The sequence below is a fragment of the Loxodonta africana genome, chromosome 23 (assembly GCF_030014295.1).
Source record: "Loxodonta africana isolate mLoxAfr1 chromosome 23, mLoxAfr1.hap2, whole genome shotgun sequence".
NCBI lineage: Eukaryota > Metazoa > Chordata > Mammalia > Proboscidea > Elephantidae > Loxodonta > Loxodonta africana.
Genome location: NC_087364.1, coordinates 4,604,361 through 4,628,812, shown reverse-complemented (window position 1 = coordinate 4,628,812; position 24,452 = coordinate 4,604,361). Strand labels below are relative to the sequence as shown.

Here is a 24,452-nt window from a genome sequence, read left to right as displayed (position 1 = left end):
ACGCTATTTACCTTTAAATTCCTAGAAGTTCATCTTGTGCTTGGAAAACAATGGGTGTGCAAGAAATGTGTGTCGTTGACCAAATTTCTGCAGTCTCTGAATTGCAGGCTATAAAAATTCAACCTTTAAACTCTCACGATAACCCTACCCAGGGACTCCAACTTATGTAACCTCTCCTCTTTTATGCCAAATTGATAGAGTTTCAAAGACATCTTCTAGTGAAGTTTATCTCTCCCAGGCACTGGCTCTATAATAGAGCTTAGGCAGGTATCACCCGGATTTGTTTGACACAGTCTATACTGTGTTAGGGTATTTCTACTTGAACTCAAAACAGAAACGGTTGAAAGTTTTATTATCCTGAACCAAAAGTGGTTGCAAGAGATAAATGACCTTAGTTTCCACTTATTTTGAAAAAGTTGAGTTGAACGTACTTCACGTAAAAACGAAGATACCCTTGGTGATTATTTCCCAATGTTTAGATGGTAAACATAAATAATTCCTTAGATTGGGCTATCTCAGTCTGTTTCATGGGATATCTTTTGTAGTTACTTCTTCCTGCCAGTCATAGTGGAAGTCGTGGGCCTCAGAGGAGGTGAGCCTATCTCTTATTCATCTCTGTAGCCGAAGCACTTTACCAGGGACTGGGTACAAACTAGTGGTTCAACACATCCGTGGTATAGTGAATTACTGTCATAAGGCCCTCCTAGCCGTGGTCTTGTGACTCCCAGAAAAAGATTGGGTGGTACTATGCAAAAAATGTGCTTCTGGTCCACCAAGGGAATTGGATAGCCTTCTCATAATGCAAATAAGATGCATGAAACCTTGTGGGAGGGCAGGGCTATGCAAATAAGGTTCGTGGAACTCTTATAGGGGATTGGTCAGTTTTGCCACTCCACTGGGCTTAAAGAGAGCCAATCCCACAAGCTGAAAAGGGGATCTCACTACCATCAAGAAGAAGAGTCAAGAGTGGAGAGCGTTCTTTGTACCCAGGGTCCCTTTGCTGAGAACCTCCTAGACTCAGGAGACGCAGAGGCTGCACAGTAGCAGCAGGAAGTGGCGGCAAGCACAGCAGAGTCCAGCGCCAGAGAAACAGTGCCACCAGAGCCAGGAGACCTACACAAGACGGTGTGGTGGGCTTCCAATCCAGGGAGTGAGGCTGCTACAATGAGCGTTCAGATGCATGGAACAAGACAGCTGAGTGCCTTCAGGAAGGAGGCTTCCTGGTGGAGTGGGGTACCTCTGGGCAGTTACTGGAGGAGCTAAAGAGCTTTGTAACATTTGGCAGAGGCCAGGGGTAAGAGGAGGTTGTCCCAGGGGGCCAAGAGGAGCCTGTCTTCAGGGGGTGTGCCCAGCTGAGAGAAGGGCCTGCTTGCTTGTACTACCTTGAGGTGCTGAGAAAGCTGTCCTGCAATGACGAAGGGAGGGATGTGCTCTCCACTGCAGGGGAGACTTCCAGACTTTGCCTACATGCTTCTTGATCCTGATCCCTCCTTGAACCTGTTACTTCCCTAATAAACCCCACAACTGTATGTATAGTCTGTGAGTTCTGTGTGGCCATTACAATGAATTATCAAGCTCAGCAGAGATGTAGATTGTCTTAGGAGGGATGACTGGTGTCAGAATTGGTAAAAAGATTGGAGAGTGGAAGTATGTCTGACTTCCAAGCCATAGGAATCAGCTTTGGGCTGATATTGATCTTGATTTTCTCTCCTTCCCCTGAAGTTAGACAAGGCAGTCTGACACCATGTCATTTTTGAAATATAGATTAGGAAAGAATAGGAAAAAGGAAGAAATGAAAAAAGGGAAGAAAGAAAAAGAATAGGCATAAGGTAAGGAAGGAAGGTGTACTTTCTCTCCCGCCTAACTGGCAGCGCTTTCTCTGAGATTTTTTTCAGGCTAAAACATTTTAGAGCAATAGATATCAAATTGTAGAGTGCCTGAGAATAACTGTGGAACATGTTAAAAAACAGATTCTGAATCCTTTCAGACATTCCACCATCAATATTCCATTCAGAAGGTCTGTAGTTGTTAGCTGCTATCAAGTGGGCCCCTGGCTCATGGCAACCCCATGCACAGCTGCGTCTTCCCCATGATAAGTTGAGGATCAGGCCATCGTGATCTATAAGGTTTTCACTGGCTGATTTTTAGACGTAGATTGCCAGGACTTTCTTCCCAGTCTGTCTTAGTTTGGAAGCCCTTATGAAACCTGTTCACAGTGTGATAGCAACGGACAGTCCACCACTCACAGATGGGCGATTGTTATGCCTGAGATGTACTCACTGGGAATTGAACCCAGTTCTCCCCACGGAAGGCAAGGAACCTACCACTGAACCACCACTGCCCTCAAAGGTCTGGAGTGGAGCCCGGGAATTAACATTATTCACAAGTACCCCATGTAATAATGATGCTGGTGGTCTGGAGTCAACACCATGGGAATCACTGCTCTCTGATGGAGAACTCTGAGTCCTCAACAAAATATAGATTGAGACTCTGAGGCAGACCCAAAACCTGCTTCCTGGAAAAAAAAATTATGGCTTTGGGTTTAGCTGCCCCTACAGTCCACCTTGGAGCCCTGGTGGCACAACAGTTAAGAATTTGGCTGCTAACAAAAAGGATGGCAGTTCGAATCCGTCAGGTGTTCCTTGGAAACCCTACGGGGCAGTTCTACTCTGTCCTATAGGGTCTCCATGAGTTGGAATTGACTCAATGGCAATGGGTTTGGTTTTATTTTGACAGTCCACCTCAGAGCCTAGCATGGGTAGCCTTCATACGGGGGTCCCTAATTTGTTAAGGGAAGAATTATCTCTACCCTTGCTTATCTGTCTTCCAAGGTCTATATCTCTGCTCCTACTCAGCAATTAAAGGGATATGTGTTCCCTGCTAAAGAATATATTTTTTATCTTCTGACATCCAGTTGCTATCAAAAGCCTGATTTTAAAGTAATAATATCTGAGGAAGATAACTTAAAGGATGTTTTAATCTACATATTCCAAGTTCCATCTTTGGACCAAATTAATGGCTACATAAAATTAACATTCTAGTGGAATTATACCTCAATATTATGTTTGATTTTTATTAAAGGTTGCTTCAAGCTATATGCAGATGAATACTATTTATATATTTGCTGCAGAATTGCTGTGGTAAGACTGTCCGTTTTAGCTATCTGAATACTCCGGGAGTATGCTACGAAAGCATGCTCCTTCTGAGGACTTGCTGTGTCTCTGTTTTTCAGGTGATGGAGGTTGTGTAGTATTATATTTCCTGATTTCCTGGGGTTGACACAAGGCAGAAAGTTTGGGGCTCGATTTACACACTTAGCTACTTTATCCTGTTTTCTTTCTATTTCATCGAATTTATCATGGGTGGTTTTTTGTTTGTTTTGTTTTGTGTTGTTTGCAAGTTGCCTTAACCTACTCTTGGAGAGAGGAAAGAGAGGCATTTTTTAAAGTTGAAGTGTTACTGTATAAATTGCAAAAAGGTTTAATGCTACTTCATTATAAATTATTATTATGATATATTTGACAGTTCAAACAATCATCATTACTAAGCTACTTGCATACACGTACAGTATTGACCACAGGTTTCTCACCGCTTTGGAGACTGGCTTAATAAAACAAAGCTGTTGTTGCACTTATACTGTTTTTAATTTTTACCAATTGTCTTCTCTTCGTTCTCATCTATCAGTTTCTTTAATCTAATGAAGGGGCCTAGAAGATTCCTTTGATGAAAATTTAGTGTTTGTTCTCTTTAGAGTTCTGACCTTAACCCTTTTCTAATCTCTACTTCCCTAAATGGGTGGGTTTATTCACTCCTGTGGATTTAACTTCCATCTCCACGCTGATGCGTTCCAATCCAAACTTCCACTGCAGAATCTCTTACCATTCCAGAACCTATTAGAATCATAAAATGTCTCTACTGCTGGAGAGAAACTCTTGAATAAGTATCGGCTAAATAGATGCCACAGTATTGCCTTCAGAGAGTTAGCTGTCCACAAAGAAGACGAACAAGCAGAAGTTAGGATGAGATAAGACCCATGTGCCTTGAAAGTAAAGTTCTATTTTATACTCCAGATCGCCTAGATTCTTCTCTCTCTGAATGCCGTTCCTTTGGTTATCCCCTACCCAACATTTCCTTCCTGTCACTTGAAAACTGAGTTCCATGGTTGTAAAGTCCCTCTCACACAAATTGAAAGAAGTTTCTTTATTGAGGAAATTTCTTAGACCCTGGTTACTGAGGGGTGGTGTCTATTTGTAGTTGATTGAACCAAATATGCCGTTTATTATGAGACATGCCATTGTCTTATGTACCATGAAGACAGGAACACTACCACCCATCTGTCAGTTTGTTATACTGTCTTGGCTTGTGTGTTGCTATGACGCTGGAAGCTATGCCACCGATATTTCATGTATCAGCAGGATCACCTGTGGTGGACAGGTTTCGACAGAGCTTCCAGATGATCTTCTTCTGAAAATTAGTCGGTGAAAACCCTGTTGATCACAACAGAATATTGCCCAACACAGTGATGGAAAAAAGCCCCCTAGGCTGGAAAGCAACAACAGACTCAAGCGCGCCAGCAATCGTAGGAATGGTGCAGTACTGGGTAGCGTTTCACTTCTGCTCTTTGTGGGCTTGCTATGAATCAGGGCCAATTCAAAAGCAACTAACGAGAAGAAAGGAAGAACTACCCCATCAATTAAACAACGATGCAATACTTCCTTTTAATTTCAAATTTTTAATTTATATTTACTGGTTTTTTAAATACCTTTATTGACATATAATTGAAATACAATACATTCTGTATCTTAAAAATTTATCTGGGCAACCATCACCACTATCAAACAATGAACTTACCTTTAACCTCTAAATCCTACCTCATACCCCTTGTAATACCTCCCTGCCACCCTTTCCTACAACCTCCACTCTTACCCCCAGGCAAACGGAACTTCTTAGAAATAGTTTTCATTTTCTGAGGATGCCTCTTGAGAATATATGTTCATAAATTCACTTGTGCGTACATTTATTTTATATAAATGGAATCACACAGAAATGTTCCTTTTTCCCCCGTGACTTCTTTCACACAGCATAGTTATTCTGAGATTCATACAAGTTCTAGAGTGTATCCGTAGTTCATTTACTTATATTACTAAGTAGTATTCTGCTGTGTGGATATACCACAGTTCATCCATTTACCTTTTGGTAGACTTTTAGGTTGTTTTCGGGTTTGGGATATTACAAATCTACCTGCTATGAACATTTTTACATGTCTGTATGGACATGAGTATTTATCTTATGGTGGCTAAGAATAGGGTTTATCTTCTTAAATGTTCTGTGTGCATTTGCAAAAACTGTATTGTGTTGTCTATAAATGTCAGTTTCATTAGTAATGTTCTTCTATATCCTTACTGATTTTCTGTTTGTTTTCTATTACTTATTGAGAAATAGAAAGAAAAAAAAAGAGAGAGACTAAGACAGACTAGGAAGAAGGACCCGACAGTCTACTTATGAAAAGCACTAGCCAGTGAAAACCTTATGAATAGCAGCAGAACGTTGTCTGATATAGTGCTGGAAGATGAGCCCTCCAGGTTGGAAGGCACTCAAAAGGTAACTGGGGAAGAGCTGCCTCCTCAAAGTAGAGTCGACCTTAATGACGTGGATGGAGCAAAGCTTTTGGGACCTTCGTTTGCTGATGTGGCACAACTCAAAATGAGAAGAAACAGCTGCAAACATCCATTAATAATTGGAACCTGGAATGCATAAAGCATGACTCTAGGAAAACTGGAAATTGTCAAAAATGAAATGGAACACATAAACATCGATATACTAGGCATTAGTGAGCTGAAGTAGACTGGTATTGGCCATTTAAAATTGGACAATCATATACTCTACTATGCTGGGAATGACAACTTGAAGAGGAATGGTGTTGCATTCATCCATCATCAAAAAGAACGTTTCAAGATCTGTCCTGAAGTACAACATTGTCAGTTATAGGATGATATCCATACACTTAAAAGGAAGACCAGTTAATACAACTATTATTCAAATTCGTGCACCAATCACTAGGGCCAAAGATGAAGAAATAGAAGATTTTTATCAGCTGATGTAGTCTGAGATTGATCAAACATGCAATCAAGATGTATTGATAATTACTGGTGGTTGGAATGAAAAAGTTGAAACAAAGAAGGATCAGTAGTTGGAAACTATGGCCTTGGTGATAGAAACAGTGCCAGAGATCGAATGATAAAATTTTGCAAGACCAATGACTTCTTCATTGCAAATACCTTCTTTCATCAACATAAATGGCGACTATATACATGGACCTCACCAGATGGAACACACAGAAATCAAACTGACTACATCTGTGGAAAGAGATGATGGAAAAGCTCAATATCATCAGTCAGTACAAGGCCAGGGGCCGACTGTGGCACAGACCATCAATTGCTCATATGCAAGTTCAAGCTGAAACTGAAGAAAATCAGAGTAAGTCCACGAGAGCCAAAATATGACCTTGAGTATATTCCACCTGAATTTAGAGACCATCTCAAGAATAGACTTGACGCATTGAACACTAGTGACCAAAGACCAGACGAGTTGTGGGGTGACATCAAGGACATCTTCCATGAAGAAAGCAAGAGGTCACTGAAAAGACAGGAAAGAAAGAAAAGACCAAGATGGATGTCAGAGGAGACTGAAATTTGCTCGCGAGCGTCAAGCAGCTAAAGCAAAAGGAAAAGCTGATGAAGTAAAAGAACTGAACAGAAGATTTCAAAGCGTCTCTCGAGAAGACAAAGTAAAGTATTATAACAACATGTACAAAGAGCTGGAGATGGAAAACCAAAAGGGAAGAACACACTCGGCATTTCTCAAGCTGAAAGAACTGAAGAAAAAATTCAACCCTTGAGTTGAAATAGTAAAGGATTCTATAGGGAAAATACTAAACGACACAGGAAACATGAAAAGAAGATGGAAGGAATACACAGAGTCATTATACCAAAAAGAATTAGTCAGTGTTCAGCCATTTCAAGAGGTAGCATATAATCAGGAACTGACGGTACTAAAGGAAGACGTCCAAACTGTTCTGAAGGCATTGGTGAAAAACAAGGCTCCAGGTATCGATGGAATATCAATTGAGATGTTTCAACAAACAGATGCAGCACTGGAGGTGCTCATTTGTCTATGCCAAGAAATATGGAGGACAGCTTCCTGGCCAACTGACTGGAAGAGATCCATATTTATGCTTATTCCCAAGAAAGGTGATCCAACTGAATGTGGAAATTATAGAACAATATCATTAATATCACATGCAAGCAAAATCTTGCTGAAGATTGTTCAAAAACGGCTGCAGCACTATATTGACAGGGAGTTGCCAGAAATTCAGGCTGGTTTCAGAAGAGGACTCGGAACCAGGGATATCATTGCTGATATTAGATGGATCCTGGCTGAAAGCAGAGAATACCAGAAGGATGTTTACCTGTGTTTTATTGACTATGCAAAGGCATTCAACTCTGTGGATCATAACAAATTATGGATAACATTGAGAAGAATGGGAATTCCAGAACACTTACTTGTGCTCATGAGGAAACTTTACATATATCAAGAGGCAGTTGCTCAACCAGAACAAGGTGGATACCGATTGGCTTAAAGTCAGGAAAGGTGTGTGTCAGGGTTGTATTCTTTCACCATACCTATTCAATCTGCATGCTGAGCAAATAATCCTAGAAGCTGGACTATATGAAGAGGAATGGGGCATCAGGATTGAAGAAAGACTCATTAACAATCTATATTATGCAGATGGCACAACCTTGCTTGCTGAAAGTGAAAAGGACTTGAAGCACTTACTAATGAAGATCAAGGACTACAGCCTTCAGTATGGACTGCACCTCAACATTAAAAAAATAATAATAATCATTTTTTTTTTTTTTAATATAAAGAAAACAAAAATCCTCACGACTGGGCCAATGAGCAACATCATGATAAATGGAGAAAAGATTGAAGCTGTCAAAGATTTCCTTTTACTTGGATCCACAATCAACAGCCATGGAAGCAGCAGTCGGGAAATCAAAAGATGCATTGCATTGGGCAAATCTGCTCCAAAGGACCTCTTCAAAGTGTTGAAGAGCAAAGATGTCACCTTGAAGACTAAGGTGTGCCTTACGCAAGCTGTGGTATGTTCAATCGCATCATATGCATGTGAAAGCTGGACAATGAATAAGAAGACCGAAGAAGAATTGGCACCTTTGAATTGTGGTGTTGGCAAAGAATACTGAATGGCAAAAGAAGGAACAAATCTGTCTTGGAAGAAGTACAACCAGCATGCTCCTTAGAAGCAAGGATGGCGAGACTGTATCTCAAATTCTTTGGACATGTTGTCAGGAGGGATCAGTCCCTGGAGAGGGACATCATGTTTGGCAGGGTACAGGGTCAGTGGAAAAGGGGAAGACTCTCAATGAGGTGGATTGACACAGTGGCTGCAACAATGAGCTCAAGCATAACAACGATTGTAAGGATGGCACAGGGCCGGGCAGTGTTTCGTTCTGTTGTGCAGAGAGTTGCTGTGAGTTGGAACCAACTGGACAGCACCTAACAAGAACAACAACAGTTACTGAGAGAGGGGTATTGAAATCTACAGCTAAAATTGTGGATTTTTCCCTTTCTCTTTGCATTTCCATCAGATTTTTTGATTCATATATGCAAGTTTAGGATTTTTATGTTTTCTTAATGAATTGGCCCCTTGATTATTATGAAATGACCTTCTTTATTCCTGACAACATTCTTTGCTCTGAAATCTATTTTATCTGATATTAATAAAGCCACTTACACCTTTCTTTGAATTAATGTTAGAATGTTATGTTTTTTTCCTCCCATTCTTTTATTTTAACTCATTTATGTCTTTATATTTAAAGTATGTTCCTTGCAAACATAGACGGTCAGTGAAAAAGAGAAAGACCCTCAATGAGATGGAATGACACAGTGGCTACAACAAGTGGCTCAAGCATTACAATTGTGAGGATGGAGCAGCACTGGGCTGTGTACTTTTCTGTTGTACATAGGGCCACTATGAGTCGGAACCAACTCAATGGCACTTAACAACAACCTTGCTAGTAGGGCATATTTGGTTCTTGTTTTTTATATGCAATCTGACAGTCTTTACCTTTTACTTGGGAAAATTAGTACATTTATGTTTGTTATTATTATTGGTATATTTAGGCTTAAGTCTATCACTATCACTTTGTTATTTGTTCCATCTGTTCTTTGTTCCTTTTTTTTCCCTCTAGTTCAGCTTTTTTGGGATTAATTTGATATTTTATATGACTCCATTTTATTTTATTTGTTGGCTTCTTAGCTATAAATCTTTTCTTTGGCATTTTAGTGGTTGCTGTGTGGTTTATGGAGCCCTGGTGGTGCAGTGGTTAAGAGCTTGGCTACTAATCAAAAGGTCAGCAGTTTTAATCCACCACACGCTCCTTGGAAAACCTGTGGCGCAGTTCTACTCTGCCCTGTTGGGTCACTATGCATCAGAATCAACTTGACGGCAACAGGTTTGGTTGGTCTAGTTTTTGACGTTTATGATATAAATCTTTAACTTATCACAGAACACCTCCAACTAACATTACGTAACTTCATATACAGCACAAGAACTTTACAATAGTATACTTTCACTTTTCTTCTGAAATTTGTGCTATTTTTGTCATACATTATACTTTTACATGTTTCAGTTTCACACTGCATTGTTATTACTTTGTTTAAGAAGTCGGTTTCCATTTAAAGAGATTTTTTAAATAAGGAAAAAAATCTTATATATCATCCCAAACCAAACCCATTGCTGTCAAATCCATTCTGACTCACAGCAACTCTTTATATTATCCCACGTAGTTACAATTTCTAGTGCTGCCTATTCTTTTGTGTAGATCTGTATTTCTATCCACTATCATTTTCTTTCTGACTGAAGGTCTTCTTTTAATACTTTTTGTAGTGTGGGTCTGCTGCTGATTTATTCCTTCTGCACTTGTATGTAAGGAGCCCTCATGGTGCAGAGATTGAAGCACTCAGCTGCTAACCAAAAGGTTGGTGGTTTGAACCCATCAGACACTCTGTAGGAGAAAGATGTGGGAGTCTGCTTCTGTAAAGATTTGTCACCTTGGAAACTCAATGGGGTAGTTCTACTCTGTTGCTATAGGGTTGCTGAGTCAGAATCAACTCAAAGACAGTGTTTTGGTTTTTTTGGGGGGGTGGGGTGTGGTGGCTTGGCACTTGCATGTCTAAAATTTTCTTTATTCCATCTTCATTTTTGAAACATATTTTCATTTGGTATAGAACTCTAGTTTGACACCTTTTTTTTTTCCTTTCTGTACTTTAAATATGCCACTCCATTGTCTTCTCACTTGCATTGTCTCTGATGAGAAACCTGCTGCCATTCTTTGTTCCTCTTGTGTAAACCGTGTTTTTATCTGGCTGCTATTATCACTGGTTTTCAGCCACTTAATTAAGATATGCTTTGGTGTAATTTTCGCCAGGTTTCTTCTGCTTAGTGTTTGTTGAGCTTCTTGAATCTGAGGGTTTATAGGTTTCATCAGATTTGAAAATTTTTCAACCATTATTTCTTCAATTTTTTTTTTTTTCTTACTTTCCCTACCTCTCTCTCTTTTCTCTCAGGGATTCTAGCAATATGCATTTTAAGCTTCTTGAAATTGTTCCATATCTCACTGATGCACTATTCATTTTTGTTGTTGTCATTTTATTTCTTTTTCTTTCTGTGTTATATTTTGGGTAGTTTCAATTTCTATCCCTTCAAATTCTCTCATCTTTTCTTCTACGGTAACTAATCTGCTGTTGAAAATATCCAGTATAGCTTCATCTCACATATTACAGTTTTCTAGAAGTTCTGCTTAGGTATTTTTGCATCTCTAATGTCTCTATCTGAAGCCTGGGTGGTGCAGTGGTTAAGAGCTCAGCTGCTAACCAACAGGCTGGCAGCTTGAATCTACCTGCTGCTCCTTGGAAACCTTATGGTGCAGTTCTACTCTGTCTTACAGTGTAGTTATGAGTCAGAATAGACTCAACGGCAATTTTTTTTTTAATATTTCTCTTTTTAAACATATGAAATACAGTTACAGAAACTGTTCAAATGTCTTTTCTGTAAAATCTAACATCTGTGTCAGTTCTAGGTCAGTTAGAATTCATAAATTTGTATCTTCATTGTGGGTCATGTCACTGTGAGTTGGAACCAATTCAATGGCAGTGGGTTTTGTTTTGTTTTTTAATGCATGTCTTGCAAAGTTTTATTGGATTCTAGACATCATTAATTTTGCCTTATTTGGTGCTCAACATTTTTGTGTTCCAATAAATATTTTGAGTTTTGTTCTGGAATAAAGTTAAGCTAAGTAAAAACAGTTTGATCATTTCAGGTGTTACTTTTACAATCCTTTAGGGAAGACTGGAGTAGTGCCCAGTCTAAGCCTAATTATTCCCCTCAACTGAGGCAAGACACCTCTGAGTACTCTACCTGATGGAAATAGGTACTATCCCTGAATGCCAAGCACTGTTACCTCTAATCCTTTCAGGAGGCTTTTTCTCTGGCCTTAGGTAGTTTTCTCACATGCATACACTAACAATAATTCTCAAGAGGGACCCTCTGCAGGTGTCCAGGGTTCTCTCTCTGTGTGCATGTGTCCCTCCTCTCTGATACTCTGTATGCAAACTCTAGCCGTCTTGAGCCCCCTAGATTCTCAACTCCATCTCCTCCACTCAGACAGTCTGCTGGAATCCACCTGGTTTCCCCTCCTGGTACCACAGTATGGAATATTTTTCAAGGCAGTGATCTAGAGTAATCCTCAGGTTCACTTCATTTGTTTCCTATCTCACAGGGGTAACTGTACTTGGTTGTCTGGTGAAGTGTCTTAAAAACCATTGTTTTGTATATTTTGCTTCTCTTTGCCCATTTCAGGGAGGAGAGTAAGTCTGTTCCCTGTTACTGTACTTTATTTAGACAAGGACATCCTCGTTATTGAGTGATGATGTAAATTATCATCACGTATCATTCTTGTGAATAAGTGAAACGGAAAGCTATAAGTGAAATAAAATGGTTGAAATATTTCTTAAATATCTTCACATTCAGAGTCTGATACTTCTCAAGCACTTTTGAGCTCAGCGCCATTAATGTTTCTGTTTCCTACCCAATATTTTCCTCTGCACCATCAAGGTCATTGGCGATGCAGCACTCCACTATTGTCTCCAGGATGTTCTTCCAAGCCACTTATAGTCTTTCTCAAGTTTGAATGGGTGCTTTCTTGGTCTTACCAGAAACTGACAACAGAAGGTTTTCAGATAACAACCAGGACACATAGCTCTTTGTTAGGTGGTCCTTAAGTGTTTTGTTGACTGAAATCTTGAGAGGTCCTAATTGTCTCATTGCTCTATTACAAATAATAGCTAAGTTTTCACAAGTGATTAGGCAGTGACAACTGTGTCATAACAGCTATTTGGTCACGAGCATTTGGAAGATGCATATAAACTTCAGAAATGTCAAAATGTGGATAAAAAATGTGTCTTAAAATGAATGACACACAATAATATGTAGGGTTTGTAAAACTTATCAATCACGAAAACTACTTTCAATTAAAATCTCCCAGGAATAGTCCAGCAAATACATGGTGCACTTAGGGTTATGTCTATTTAAACAGTCCAACCTCTTTTTAGCTGTGCTACAGAGTAATAAGTTGCTGTTGTCATTGTTGTGTGCCACCGAGTTGATTCTGACTCACAGTGACTCTATAGGACGGGGTAGGACTGCCCCACAGGGTTTCCTAGGCTGTAATCTTTATAGGAGCAGATCACCAAGTCTTTTCTCCCTCAGAGCCGTTGGTGGGTTCAAACTACCCACCTTTCAGTTAACAGCCAAGTGCTTAAACACTACGCCACCAGGGGTCCTTGAATGGTATGTAAAATGACAAATATCAGTTTTGGCTCACTGTGATAAGGTGAAAAATAGTAATTGAGCTTCTTTTTAGAGGAAAGGCGACTTTAGAGGTCAAGTGGGGAAGTTATGGGGCCCAGCTCCCTTACTCCACATGTGTATTCTCTATGTGTGTCAACATAGAAGGCATTGTGCTTTATTTTATTCATGATTTCCTTATACTTCTAATTATATCTCAATTCTGGTCATGTCTGCTCGGAGGTCCCACAGCATTTCAAACTGAATTTTCCCAAAATGGAAATAATTATGTTTTCTTACCCCCAGAGTCTGCTCCTCCATCTTTTTTTTCATCCTCAGTTAATGAAATAACTGTCAACACAAACACACAGAAGTTACAATTTTCCACAAACCAAAACTAAAAACCTGTTGCCATCGAGTCAATGCCAACTTAGAGTGACACTTTAGGATAAAATAGAACTCCCCCATAGGGTTCCCAAGGAGTGGCTGGTGGATTTGAACTGCCAACTTTTTGGTTAACAGCTGTAACTCTTAACCACTGCACCACGAGGGCTATTCTAAATACCTTAGAAAGTCATTTTGTCCCTACAGTTGTGCCCCAGGCTCCCCTTTGAATGTCATGTCTCCCCATGTATTCCAGTCTGCTCCATCCCCTGTCCTAGTCCCATACACACCTTTGCTCCAGTCACCCCCAAAATCCTCATTATGTCTCTGATGTGACTTTTCCTTTTATTGATTCATGCAGAGAATACATTTGACTTTTCCATCGACATCTAGAAAATTCTTTATTATCCTAAAAACGTCTTCCTCAGCAAAGGATTCCTACAGTCCCCAAGGCAGTCTACTGCTCACTCTATGCTTTTGCAGCCCTGCATTTGTAGCTGCATTAACAGCACCATATTTTTTGCTTTGTGTGTTAACTGACCGCACATATGTCTCCACCTGTGGACTGTGTTCCAGGGAAACAGACCTTATTTTATTCACCTTTCCCCAGCCTCTACCATTATGCCTTAACACATGTCAACTGGGTAAATGGGTTTGTGAGGGCTTTCCTTCACCATTCATTATAGATCTCTCTTTCCTTCGCCATTCGTTATAGATCTCTCTCTCAGTTGTCCTTATGCCTTTCTTACTCTCTCCCAGCTCTGAAGTTCCTGCCTTCTGGTTCTTGCTGCTTCTGCTGATCAGAGGCCCACTCTTGGCTGCCACCCAGCTTTGTGTGCTGCTCTGTTTGGCCACCTATCTGGTTCTGCATGATCTCAGTTTTCCTCGTGATAGAGGCATGCTTCAGGCACGCAGGCTCAAAGCGGCCTTTGGGTGTGTGCGGGTAGTTCTCGGCTTATCTTATTAACTCTCATTTAATGGGAGGGAATATTTATCTACCTCCTTTGGAAAGGCATTATTTCTGGGAAAAGAGCCTAGATTCCTGGCAAAGCGTAATCAGGAGGACCATTGCCCAGTAAACAAAGTGTCATTTCTGGCATACCTAAATGACGTCTTCAAAGGGACTCCCTGCCCTAGACCAGGACTTGCCTTCAGAGGGTGCTGTCTAGGTCCCTGGCCGTTCCTACTAGCTCTCTGGAACAGTGCAAGTACTAAATAATATTGCACAGAAGCCATCATTTGCCCACGTTCACAGTAAAATGTCACAACGAAACCAGAAACCAGTGAAATAATTTTGTTTGAAAACTCAGTGGGTACAGTATCAGGATTGCAGTTTTACATCCCTGATCTTTAATTATGGCTGCAAAGGCAGATGGGGCACCTTATTGAGCATATATTTTGTAAAGTAGACCAAAAAAAAAAAAAAGTCAGTAGTCCCAGAAGATAATCCCTTCTTTCTCATATTCCCATCCACGCAAGTGTACTCAAATACTGGGCACTTCCTCTGTTGTAGGCAAACGAAAACAAAAGAGGAGCTTAGTTCAGGAATTTCTGAAATCATTAAAGTTGTTTTGCTTTTTGTGTATCATGCAAAAATGGGTAAGTTTATTAGTTTAATTATTTTAAAACCCAAGAAAGGCTTTTCAGATTTGTTTTTTAAAATAATTTGCCGAAAGTTGATACTTTCTTTCTTCATGAACAGGTTATTTTGGACATTTTAAGAGTTCAACCAGGTTTTACATATAGAGAAATATCTCCCAATCAATGTGTGTATATAAACAGAAACTTTCCCTCTTACATGTTTAATTCCCAGATCAAAACTTTTAAGGTATATTTTAAGTCATTTTTAAGTAGTATGAACAATTACGTTTATGTTTTAAGTTGCCGTATAAACTTCCTTCAGATGGCCAAGGTTTTTCCAATAAATATGTTAATGTCCTGAGAAGAAAGTATTTTATTTTATTGTTTCAGAGTAAAAGTATTTAGTTTTTTTTTTTTTAATTTAATGTAGTTTGTTTTCCCAGTCAAAAGAGCAAAGCCATCTTCCAGCAAAGAAAGAGAGACAGTTTAGAGAATTTATTTTGGCTACATAATTTGCAATAATGCATAAAACCTTAGGATCTGACCCCCCCCAAAAAATAAATAAATTAGCCATCACCAGTTTGCTTACATTAATTCCCACTTAGGCAAATTCAAAATTCATTCTGGCCCTCTTACAGAGCTTTTATAATAAGGATTTTTTTTCCATTTAATTAAATTTATTTATGTGAACTTTAACAAAGGCTGTTTCCTTGAAGACTTAAGCAGTGTATGATGTTTTCAGTGTGCTGAATAACTTTTGTTATTTTTGCCTTTTAATAATTGAAAAAAGAAAGAAAGAACCCAGGCTTGTCAGGCAGTAACCCCTTCTTGGAAGTTTATAGTTAATTTTTGGTCCCCAACTGGCCATCTGTACTCCAGTAGCCTACAGAGATGTTTTCAAAAACAGCTTCTGCTCCAACAAAACAGGAGTTTATGATTCACTTTCAGACTTTGTTCTTTCAACTAACTTGTTTGTTCAGGAAAACAGATTTCTAGGACTTGCACACACAGCAGGATCTCCGTGCCCCTGTTTTTCCTCCTGTTTTGCTCAGATGATACATCTATTGGTTCATAAAACATGAATTAAAGATGAGTGGAGTAAAGCACGACAATCTTATGACTCCCTGCCCCCGCCCCCAATAATACACCGTCATCTGCCTGGGAAAACTGCAAGTGTATAACATTACCCAGTGACGATGAATGGGGCTTTTTAAATCATCCAATTAGGAGGGAAATCAGGAGGTGTCTCTTCCCTCTGGATCTCATATTCACGGACCTGGGAACATACCAACATTTTGATAAGTTTGTCTAGGCTGTTTTTATACTTCCTCTATTTTTCTCCCACATTGCTCCAAGCCTCACTCTCTCCAGTGTACTCAGTTCCATCTCTTGTTCTGTGCTGCTTCCACCCTAGGGATCCTTGTCTTCTGCTCTCTTTAAACTTGATGTCCTTCCTATTCCCCAGACTTCCACCTACACTGCTGTCTCTCAGGATCCATGCAGCTCCAGCTTCAGCTTTTGTTCCTAAACAGTAAGTCAAGTCCAACCACAGGAGAACGCCTTTCTACATTTCTTTTTGTTTTTTAATAATTTATTTGTTGTTGTTGAAAATATACACAGCACAACATACAACAGTTCAACCCTTTCTGCAGCGTACAATCCATTGACCTTGATTGTATTCTTCAAGTAGTGTGACAATTCACTCCTTTTCCAAATCCTTTCTCCCCCATTAACATAAACTCACAGCGTGCTAAGCTTCCTATCTAACCTTGCAAACTGCTGTTGTCAATGTGATCCCATATAGAGAGTTCTATAATAACTAAAGCATGAACAGAACAGCAAAGACGCGGTACTAAATGAGATCTGTAAAAGTCAGGTGCTTTTCTTCATCAAAAGACCGAATCTTTAGAAGGCCTCTATGTGTTAAGAATCTAATAAAGAAAATATATATAAAACTTTGACAACTTAATAACAAAAAGACAAATAACTCAGTCCAAAAAATGGGCCAAGAATTTGCGAAGACATGATTTCCTATATTTCTAACGTGGGCGGGTGGGGGGAGTGGTGGCAGTACACGAAAAACAAAACAAAACAAAACAAAAACCAAACCCATTGCTGTCAAGTCAATTCCGATTCATAGCGACCCTATAGGACAGAGTAGAACTGCCCCCCATAGAGTTTCCAAGGAGTGCCTGGTGGATTCGAACTGCCAGGCTTTTGGTTAGCAGCCAGAGCACTTAAGCACTATGCCACCAGGGTTTCCAAACCAAACCCGTTGCCATCGAGTCGATTCCGACTCATAGCAACCCTATAGGACAGAGTAGAACTGCCCCATAGGATTTCCAAGGAGCACCTGGTGGATTCATACTGCCAATCTTTTGGTTAGCAGCCTTAGCTCTTGACCGCTACACCACCAGGGTTTCCAAAAAGCAACTCCTTTCGTTGGCCTGTACAGGGATCGAACCTGCAACCTTGGCGTTATTAGCTCCACACTTTAAACAGCTGAGCTAACAGTCCAGGGCAGTATTGGAGTGCCATGCAAATCAAGTGGAGGTAAAAGGCTCCCTGTATTACTAAGCACCAGAGGAGAGATAAGAGGCAGGAAATTTTAAGCATCTTTACCATCAAGCAAGAAAAGGAAAAGAACAGTCAGTTATAAGTATAATACATTCATATCCTGTTCTGTCGTGTGGCCTCAGTATGGGCTGGCATTGGGGGTGGCAATGGTATTGCCCTGTGACATTGCCCATCTACGCAGCTCCACTGACAGCTGCCTGGAGCACCGACAAGCTCCAGGCTCCTAAGATCAGCTAACTACCCACACACGAAATCCCAGTCATCTTGAAACCGTACCTTCACATCTGATTGGAACTTGAGCTTTGGCCTGAGTTAGGCAAGAGAAGGAAAACTAAACACACACACACAAACGAACACACAGTTGACTAACAGTCTGAGTTAGGATTTCCCTTCTGCCCTTTCAGGTAAAGACAACCAAGTTCAGTGGGGAAGCTTTTGGCCCTGGTTCTCTGGTACCTTCCAGCCCGTCATCAATCTCTGTCACTATATCTCCACCTCTCAGGAAGAAGTGATGTGCAAAAAGCTTCATGGTTGAGTGCTTTTAATAAGCCTGGCTGAAGAAAAAGCAAAACTGAAAGAGCAATCGCAACACCAGGATTCTGGGTTCTTGCCACCACTTCTTGGCAAGATAACCAGAGGCAAGTTACTTAACCTCTTTGAACCTTCAAGATTTCATCAGCTACATGAGCTTATTGGCAAATATTCTGTCTTCCTCAAAGGGCTGTTTAGGGAGCAAATAAGAAAAAAAAAAAGGTGGTAAAATTATGGGGAAAAAAATTCACTCTTGTTTTCCTAGCCCCTTTTCTATTGCATTGTTTCTGTATCTTCCTTGTTTAGCTTTCCCTTCTCTTCCCTCTTACCCCTTTTTTGCCTCTAGCTCAGGTGGTGTAGTGGTTAAGAGTTCGGCTGCTAACCATAAAGGTCAGCAGTTTCAATCCACCAACTGCTCCTTGGAAACCCTATGGGACAGTTCTACTCTGTCCTGTAGGGTCACTATGAGCAGGAATTGATTCAACGGCGATGGGTTTGGCTTTGGTTTTTGTACAGTATAACTATCTTTTCTTCTAGTGAGTGCCTTCAATTTGTCCTCTCACCGTCCTCACTTTCATCTTCCTTTCTTCCCTTTCTGTCTAAATTGCACTCTACGTTGCTCTGTTCTCTGTGCAAGTAAATTTAGGAAATGAAAAAAAAAAAGAACACCTTACTATTTAATCCTCGTTGGCAAAGAAAGGAAGGATGGATGAAAATCAACAACAACAAAAAAAATCAACCATTGCTGTCGAGTCAATTCCTAGTCATAGCAACCCTACAGGACAGAGTAGAACTACCCCATAGAGTTTCCAAGGAGTGCCTGGTGGATTCAAACTTCCGGCCTTTTGGTTGAGAGCCGTAGTTCTTAACCACTATGCCACAAAGTAGAAAATAAAACAGTTTAAATACGTCTAATTCTGCTTACTAGGGAATGAAGGATAAAACTGTACTTAGATAACTTCACTAAGAGATGAGAATCGTATACAATTATTTGTTAAAATTCTTCATTCTAAAAATTGATTATCCCAAGAAGTTAGAGTGTTAGAGCTCTGATCAGGGGAGGTCCGCTGAGTGGTAAGTACATGGCTACTAACTGAAAAGTTGGCATTCCAAATCCATCAAGAGGAGTCTCAGAAGAAAGCTCAGGAAAATCTGCGTCTGAAAGGCCACAGCCACCGAAAACCCTATGGAGCAAAGCTCTATATGACACAAAGGGGTCCCCATGAGTTGGAATTGACTTGACGGCTACTGGTTTGATATCGTTTTATGTATATATGTGCATAATATAGGTGCCGTCAAGTTGATTCTACTCATAGAGACCCCATGTGACAAAGCAAAACTGCCCCATAGGGTTTCCCAGGCTTTAACCTATATAGAAGCAGATCATCACTGGGTGGGTTCAAACCACCAACCTTTCAGTTAAAGAGCAGCCCAGCCCTCAACTGTGTCATGAGGGCTCTGTGTGTGTGTGTGTGTGTGTAGAGAGAGTGAGAGAGAAGAAATCTTTTCTACCTACTGCTATTGACAAAAAAAAATTGCAGGTCACAAAGATAAAGTAAAATATTGTTTAAAAACTTGTGTTAGTATTATTACAATAAGAACAGATAGGCGAGATGGTGGGGAAGAGAAAATGGAGAGAGAGAGAGAGGAGAGAGAAACTGAGTGAAATCTACCTAACTGCTTGGATGTGTAAAGTGGGGCACGATTCCCAAACTCCTGTTGGCCTAAAAAGCTCACCAGGGAAAGCTTTATCTAGATTTTAAACCCAGATCCATGACCCCTACTCCATATGTTCTGTCTTAGTAGCACTGTGGTGATGTCCAGGATTCTTTGTTGTTAACATGTGACCCAGAAAAATTCGATGCAAGTGGTCCATTTTCAGGTCAGTGCAATTTTTTATGATTTTCACACTAGATTCACCTGGGAACTTTAAAAATACTGATGCCTCATCTTGGATGGAGTCCAGGCATCAGTAGTTTAGAAATCTTCCCAGATAATTTTAATACTCGGTCGAGACAATCTATCTTAATATTGACTTTGGGCTCAGAAAAGCAAGGGTTGTAGTCATAGCTTCAGCTTGACTGTGTGACTTTAGGCAAATGACTTCATAGCTCTGGGCCTCTGTGTTCTTCTCTGTAAATTTGATGTTTTGAGGTGCCACTGAGTCAGTTCCGATTCATAGCACCCTGTGCACAACAGAAGGAATCACTGCCCAGTTGTTCTGCATCCTCGTGATCATCGTTATGCTTGAGCCCATTGTTGCAGCCACTGTGTCAGTCCATCTCTTCAGGGATCTTCCTTTTTTTTCACTGACCTTCTACTTTACCAAGCATGTTGTCCTTCTCCAAGGACTGGTCTCATGTCCAAAGTATATGAGACAAAGTCTCTCTATCCTCACTTCCAAGGACATTCTGGCTGTTCTTTTTCCAAAACAGACTTGTTCATTCTTCTGGCAGTCCATGGTATATCCAGTATTCTTTACCAATACCATAATCAAATGCATCAATTCTTCATCATTCTTCCTTATTCGTATACAAGCTTTTGCTTGTATACAAGGCCACTGAAAATACCGTGGCTTAGGTCAGGTGCACCATAGTCCTTAAAGTGACGTCTTTGCTTTTAAACATGCTGTAGACTTGCCCAACGTAATATGTCATTTGATTTCTTGACTGCTGCTTCCATGAGCGTTGATTGTGGATCCAAGTAAAATGAAATCCTTGACAACTCCAGTATTTTCCTCACTTATCATGATGTTGCTTATTGGTCCGGTTGTGAGGATTTTTGTACTCTTTATGTTGAGGAGTAATCCATACTGACGGCTGCAGTTTTTGGTCTTCACCAGTAAGTACTTCAAGTCCTCTTCATTTTCAGTAAGCAAGGTTGCGTCTTCTGTATAAAGTGCATAACACGGATTGTTAATGAGTCTTCCTGCAATCCTGATTCTCTAATCTTCCTCATATAGTCTCGCTTCTCGGATTATTTGTTCAGCATTCAGATTGAACAAGTATGGTGAAAGCATACAACCCTGAAGCACAACTTTCCTGATTTTAAACCACACAGTATTCCCTTGTTCTGTTTGAATGACTGCCTTTTGGTCTGTGCACAGGTTCTGCATGAGCACAATTAAGCATTCTGCAATTCATTCTTTGCAATGTTATCCATAATTTGCATAAATTGTCCATAATTTATCCATAGTGGTATCCATAAATTAGGGGACTATAATAACTACTTCAAGTGTAGGAACAGTGGGTTCTCAAGCTTTGCTATGGATTAAAATCACCTGGGGAGGTTTCAAACCCAGGTCGTATCCCATCCTAATTAAGTCAGTATCTTTCGGAATGAACTTAGATATTGATGATTTTATTAAGCTTTCCAGGCGATTTAAATGTGCAGTCAAGTTTGAGAACCTGCAGATTCAAGAATTAAAAGAGGTAATGATATAATTATTAATAAACCAAACCCATTCTCATCTGTCGATTCCAACTCATAGCGACACTATAGGACAGAGTAGAACTGCCCCATAGGGTTTCCAAGGCTGTAAATCCCTATGGAAGCAGTCTGGTGGGTTCAAAGGGCCAACCTTTCGGTTAGCAGCCGAGCACTTAATCACTGCACCACCAGGGCTCTGATTATTAATACTATAAATATGAGCTGGTTGGTGGTTCAGTGATAGAATTCTTGCCTTCCATGAGGAATACCTGGGTTCAATTCCCGGCCAATGCACCTCACGCACGGCCACTGTCCGTCTGACAGTGGAGCCTGGTGAGTTACTAGGAGATTTCAGCAGTTTCCAGACTAAGACGGACTAGGAAGAAAACCCTGGTGATCTATTTCTGAAAATCAGCCGGTGAAAACACTGTGGATCAGAACCGTGCAATCAACAGCTAATCACGGGGATGGCGCAGGACCAGGCAGCTAATCACGGGGATGGCGCAGGACCAGGCAGCATCTCCTTTGTTGTGATGGGGTTGCCACGAGTCGGGCGACTGGAGAGCAGCTAATGAAAGCAATAATGAAAGAGTAGCTGGCGTGCATTGTGTCCTTACTTTGTGGAAGGGACTGTTTTAGCGTTTCACATGTGATGCCTGTTTTAATCCTCAGCCATCCTCGTGAGGTAGATTCTGTGTTTTGAGAAGCTTCCTCCATATTTACTGGTTGCTGGGTAAAATGTTCTTTCCCAGTGTGGACAGAAAAATGGACACAGTATATTAAAGGCAGCTGTGCCCTCTGATCATACGGTGCAGCCTCTGAGGACCTGCCGCTAGTACCTTCCGTGGGAGATTTCCTGCCAAGCGTTCGCTGGCGGCTGCCAAGTCTGCGGGCTGCAGGCTACAGGTGAAGGGTCATCAGCTGGAGCAGGGCCATGTCCAGGTGGGACAGAGCATTCCAGAGGAAGATGATAAGAAGGGTTTTCTCGGGCCTGTGACGAGAGAGGAAAAACTGGGCAGATTGTATTTGAGGTCAGTTAGCAAAAACCTTTAATGATACTTATTTGACATTTTGTCAAGTGTCTTGTTGGGTTGCAGGGTTGACGAGAAGTCAGAAAGTCTCAGATCCTACTCTTGTCTTTGCGGTTAGCACATTTTCTCCTCCTGGGAGAGTTCCTGACCCTGACATTTTCTATCTTTCCTTCTATAAAACGGGCATATTTTTGGTTTACACTTGACCTGAGAGTCAGTGTATATCAGATATGAACAATCATATCGTACATGATTAATTAAAAATCTCTAAAATCACATATGAGCTGTAAAGGTTTCTCCCACTATGTCTATTTATTAAAAACATATGTGTGTGTGTATATATATATATATATATAGTTAATTATTAAAAAAAAAAAGAGAGAGAGAGGGAGAGAATCTTTGCTCTCTCCACTCCCCGTAGATAAAGACTACATATTTTTTGTGCATTTCCACAAGGAGAGTAAACTTTATGATATCTATCCGCTGTGATAATTAAGTAACAAAAAGCTAAATAGACATGGAAGATTATTTTTTTCCCAAGAATTCCAACAGTGATAATGAAACAGGGCCGGTAATCTTGCTTTAATGAAATGGAGAATCTAATCCACTATATTTGGTAAAGATGTTAAATCAGAGAAAGCAATAAAATGTGTTCTATATCAATAAAATGTGGTTCTTTATGTTCTTATTATGTAAAACAATAAGCCCATCTCCCTGAAGAAGATACCATCTTGCCTGATTGTGTTTTTCATGAACGCTTTACAGTCTATTTCATGTGCAATTGGTGAATAAACATGTCTTTTTATGAAAAATCTATTCATTATATCATTAGGTTGCATCTAAGGTATTTTTGGTTGTAAAACAATTTGCACTGCAGATATATGCTTACGTGAAATTAGGGGAATGGCAGAGCTTAACACATAAAACCAGGAATTGAAGTAAAACAAGTGGGGTGCTCAAGCAGCCCTTTCTAGTAATCCTTTCAATGCAGTAGTTCATCTAGAAAGCCTTTTATTTTAAAGCCAATTTAGAAAGTCAATAATCATTAAATATGCAGACACATTTGTAGGCCTCCTGCTTTCTACTTTATTCGACATGCTTCCAAATTAGGCCATTATTGTTTGTGTTGCTTGCTTGTTTGTTTGTGTTGTTTGTTCGTTGCATCTACAGAGAACAGCATGATACTGAAACCTATTACACTCGGTTCTCAACTAACAGTCCTTTCCCAGCCTTCCATGGGGACACCATGACATCACAAACACAATGTTTTTTTTTTCTGCAGGCCCTTGAAAAAACTAAATGAAGAGCAAGTTCTGTGCTTCCAGTCTTTTCCAATTCTAGAACTCTACTTAGCTGACCTGATGCACCCTACCATCTGGTGCAGTTACAAGCCCCATGCCTGACCCTTTTCTGCTGTTTGACACACACTCATTGGCTCCAGTAAGCCTTCTGCCGCCTTCCCTGCTGCTCTCTAAGGAATTTAGTTTTGCTTCCCTGTTCCCACTTTGGTAGACGGATGATGGCCACAATTTTTCCTATGCTTCTCTTCTTGAGGTTCTGCCTGCCTCTGACTTAGGAGGACTCACCTTGAGCTTGGCAAGGTGATCCTTTTCTAAGGGCATGTCCTGAGGGAGGGCTGTGTCCACCTCTCCCAGGCCCAGACACTGCTGGGTACAGAATATAACTCCTTGGTGTTTGGTCTCCAGAATCGCTCATTCATTACACAAAGTCTTTATCTTTGTGCGTATCCTGGAACAATACTCTTAAACAAATATTCTCGGAAGCATTTTACTCCATGGTTATTTACTTTGTATTTCCATGATCTCAATGGAACACAGAAAGGGAGGAGATAGAAGGCTTGGCAAACAATCATTTGCCACCATCTACGCACAAAGGGACAACTGTGAGGGACGTTATTTTGTTTTAAAAAGTGAGACACGTCATTGATTTGGCATAGGACATCTGTGTGCAGACCAGAATCACTCAGAAAA

General features: G+C 40.3%; 1 long non-coding RNA gene across 1 annotated transcript in view; it reads right to left on the bottom strand.

The window, feature by feature from the left end:
* LOC135228587 (uncharacterized) overlaps nucleotides 1-24,452 on the bottom strand; it is a 54,906-nt gene that overhangs the window by 6,576 nt on the left and 23,878 nt on the right. The window contains exon 2 of the long non-coding RNA XR_010319176.1: nucleotides 13,229-13,279. This is a non-coding gene — a long non-coding RNA (uncharacterized LOC135228587). The remainder of the gene's footprint in view (nucleotides 1-13,228; nucleotides 13,280-24,452) is intronic.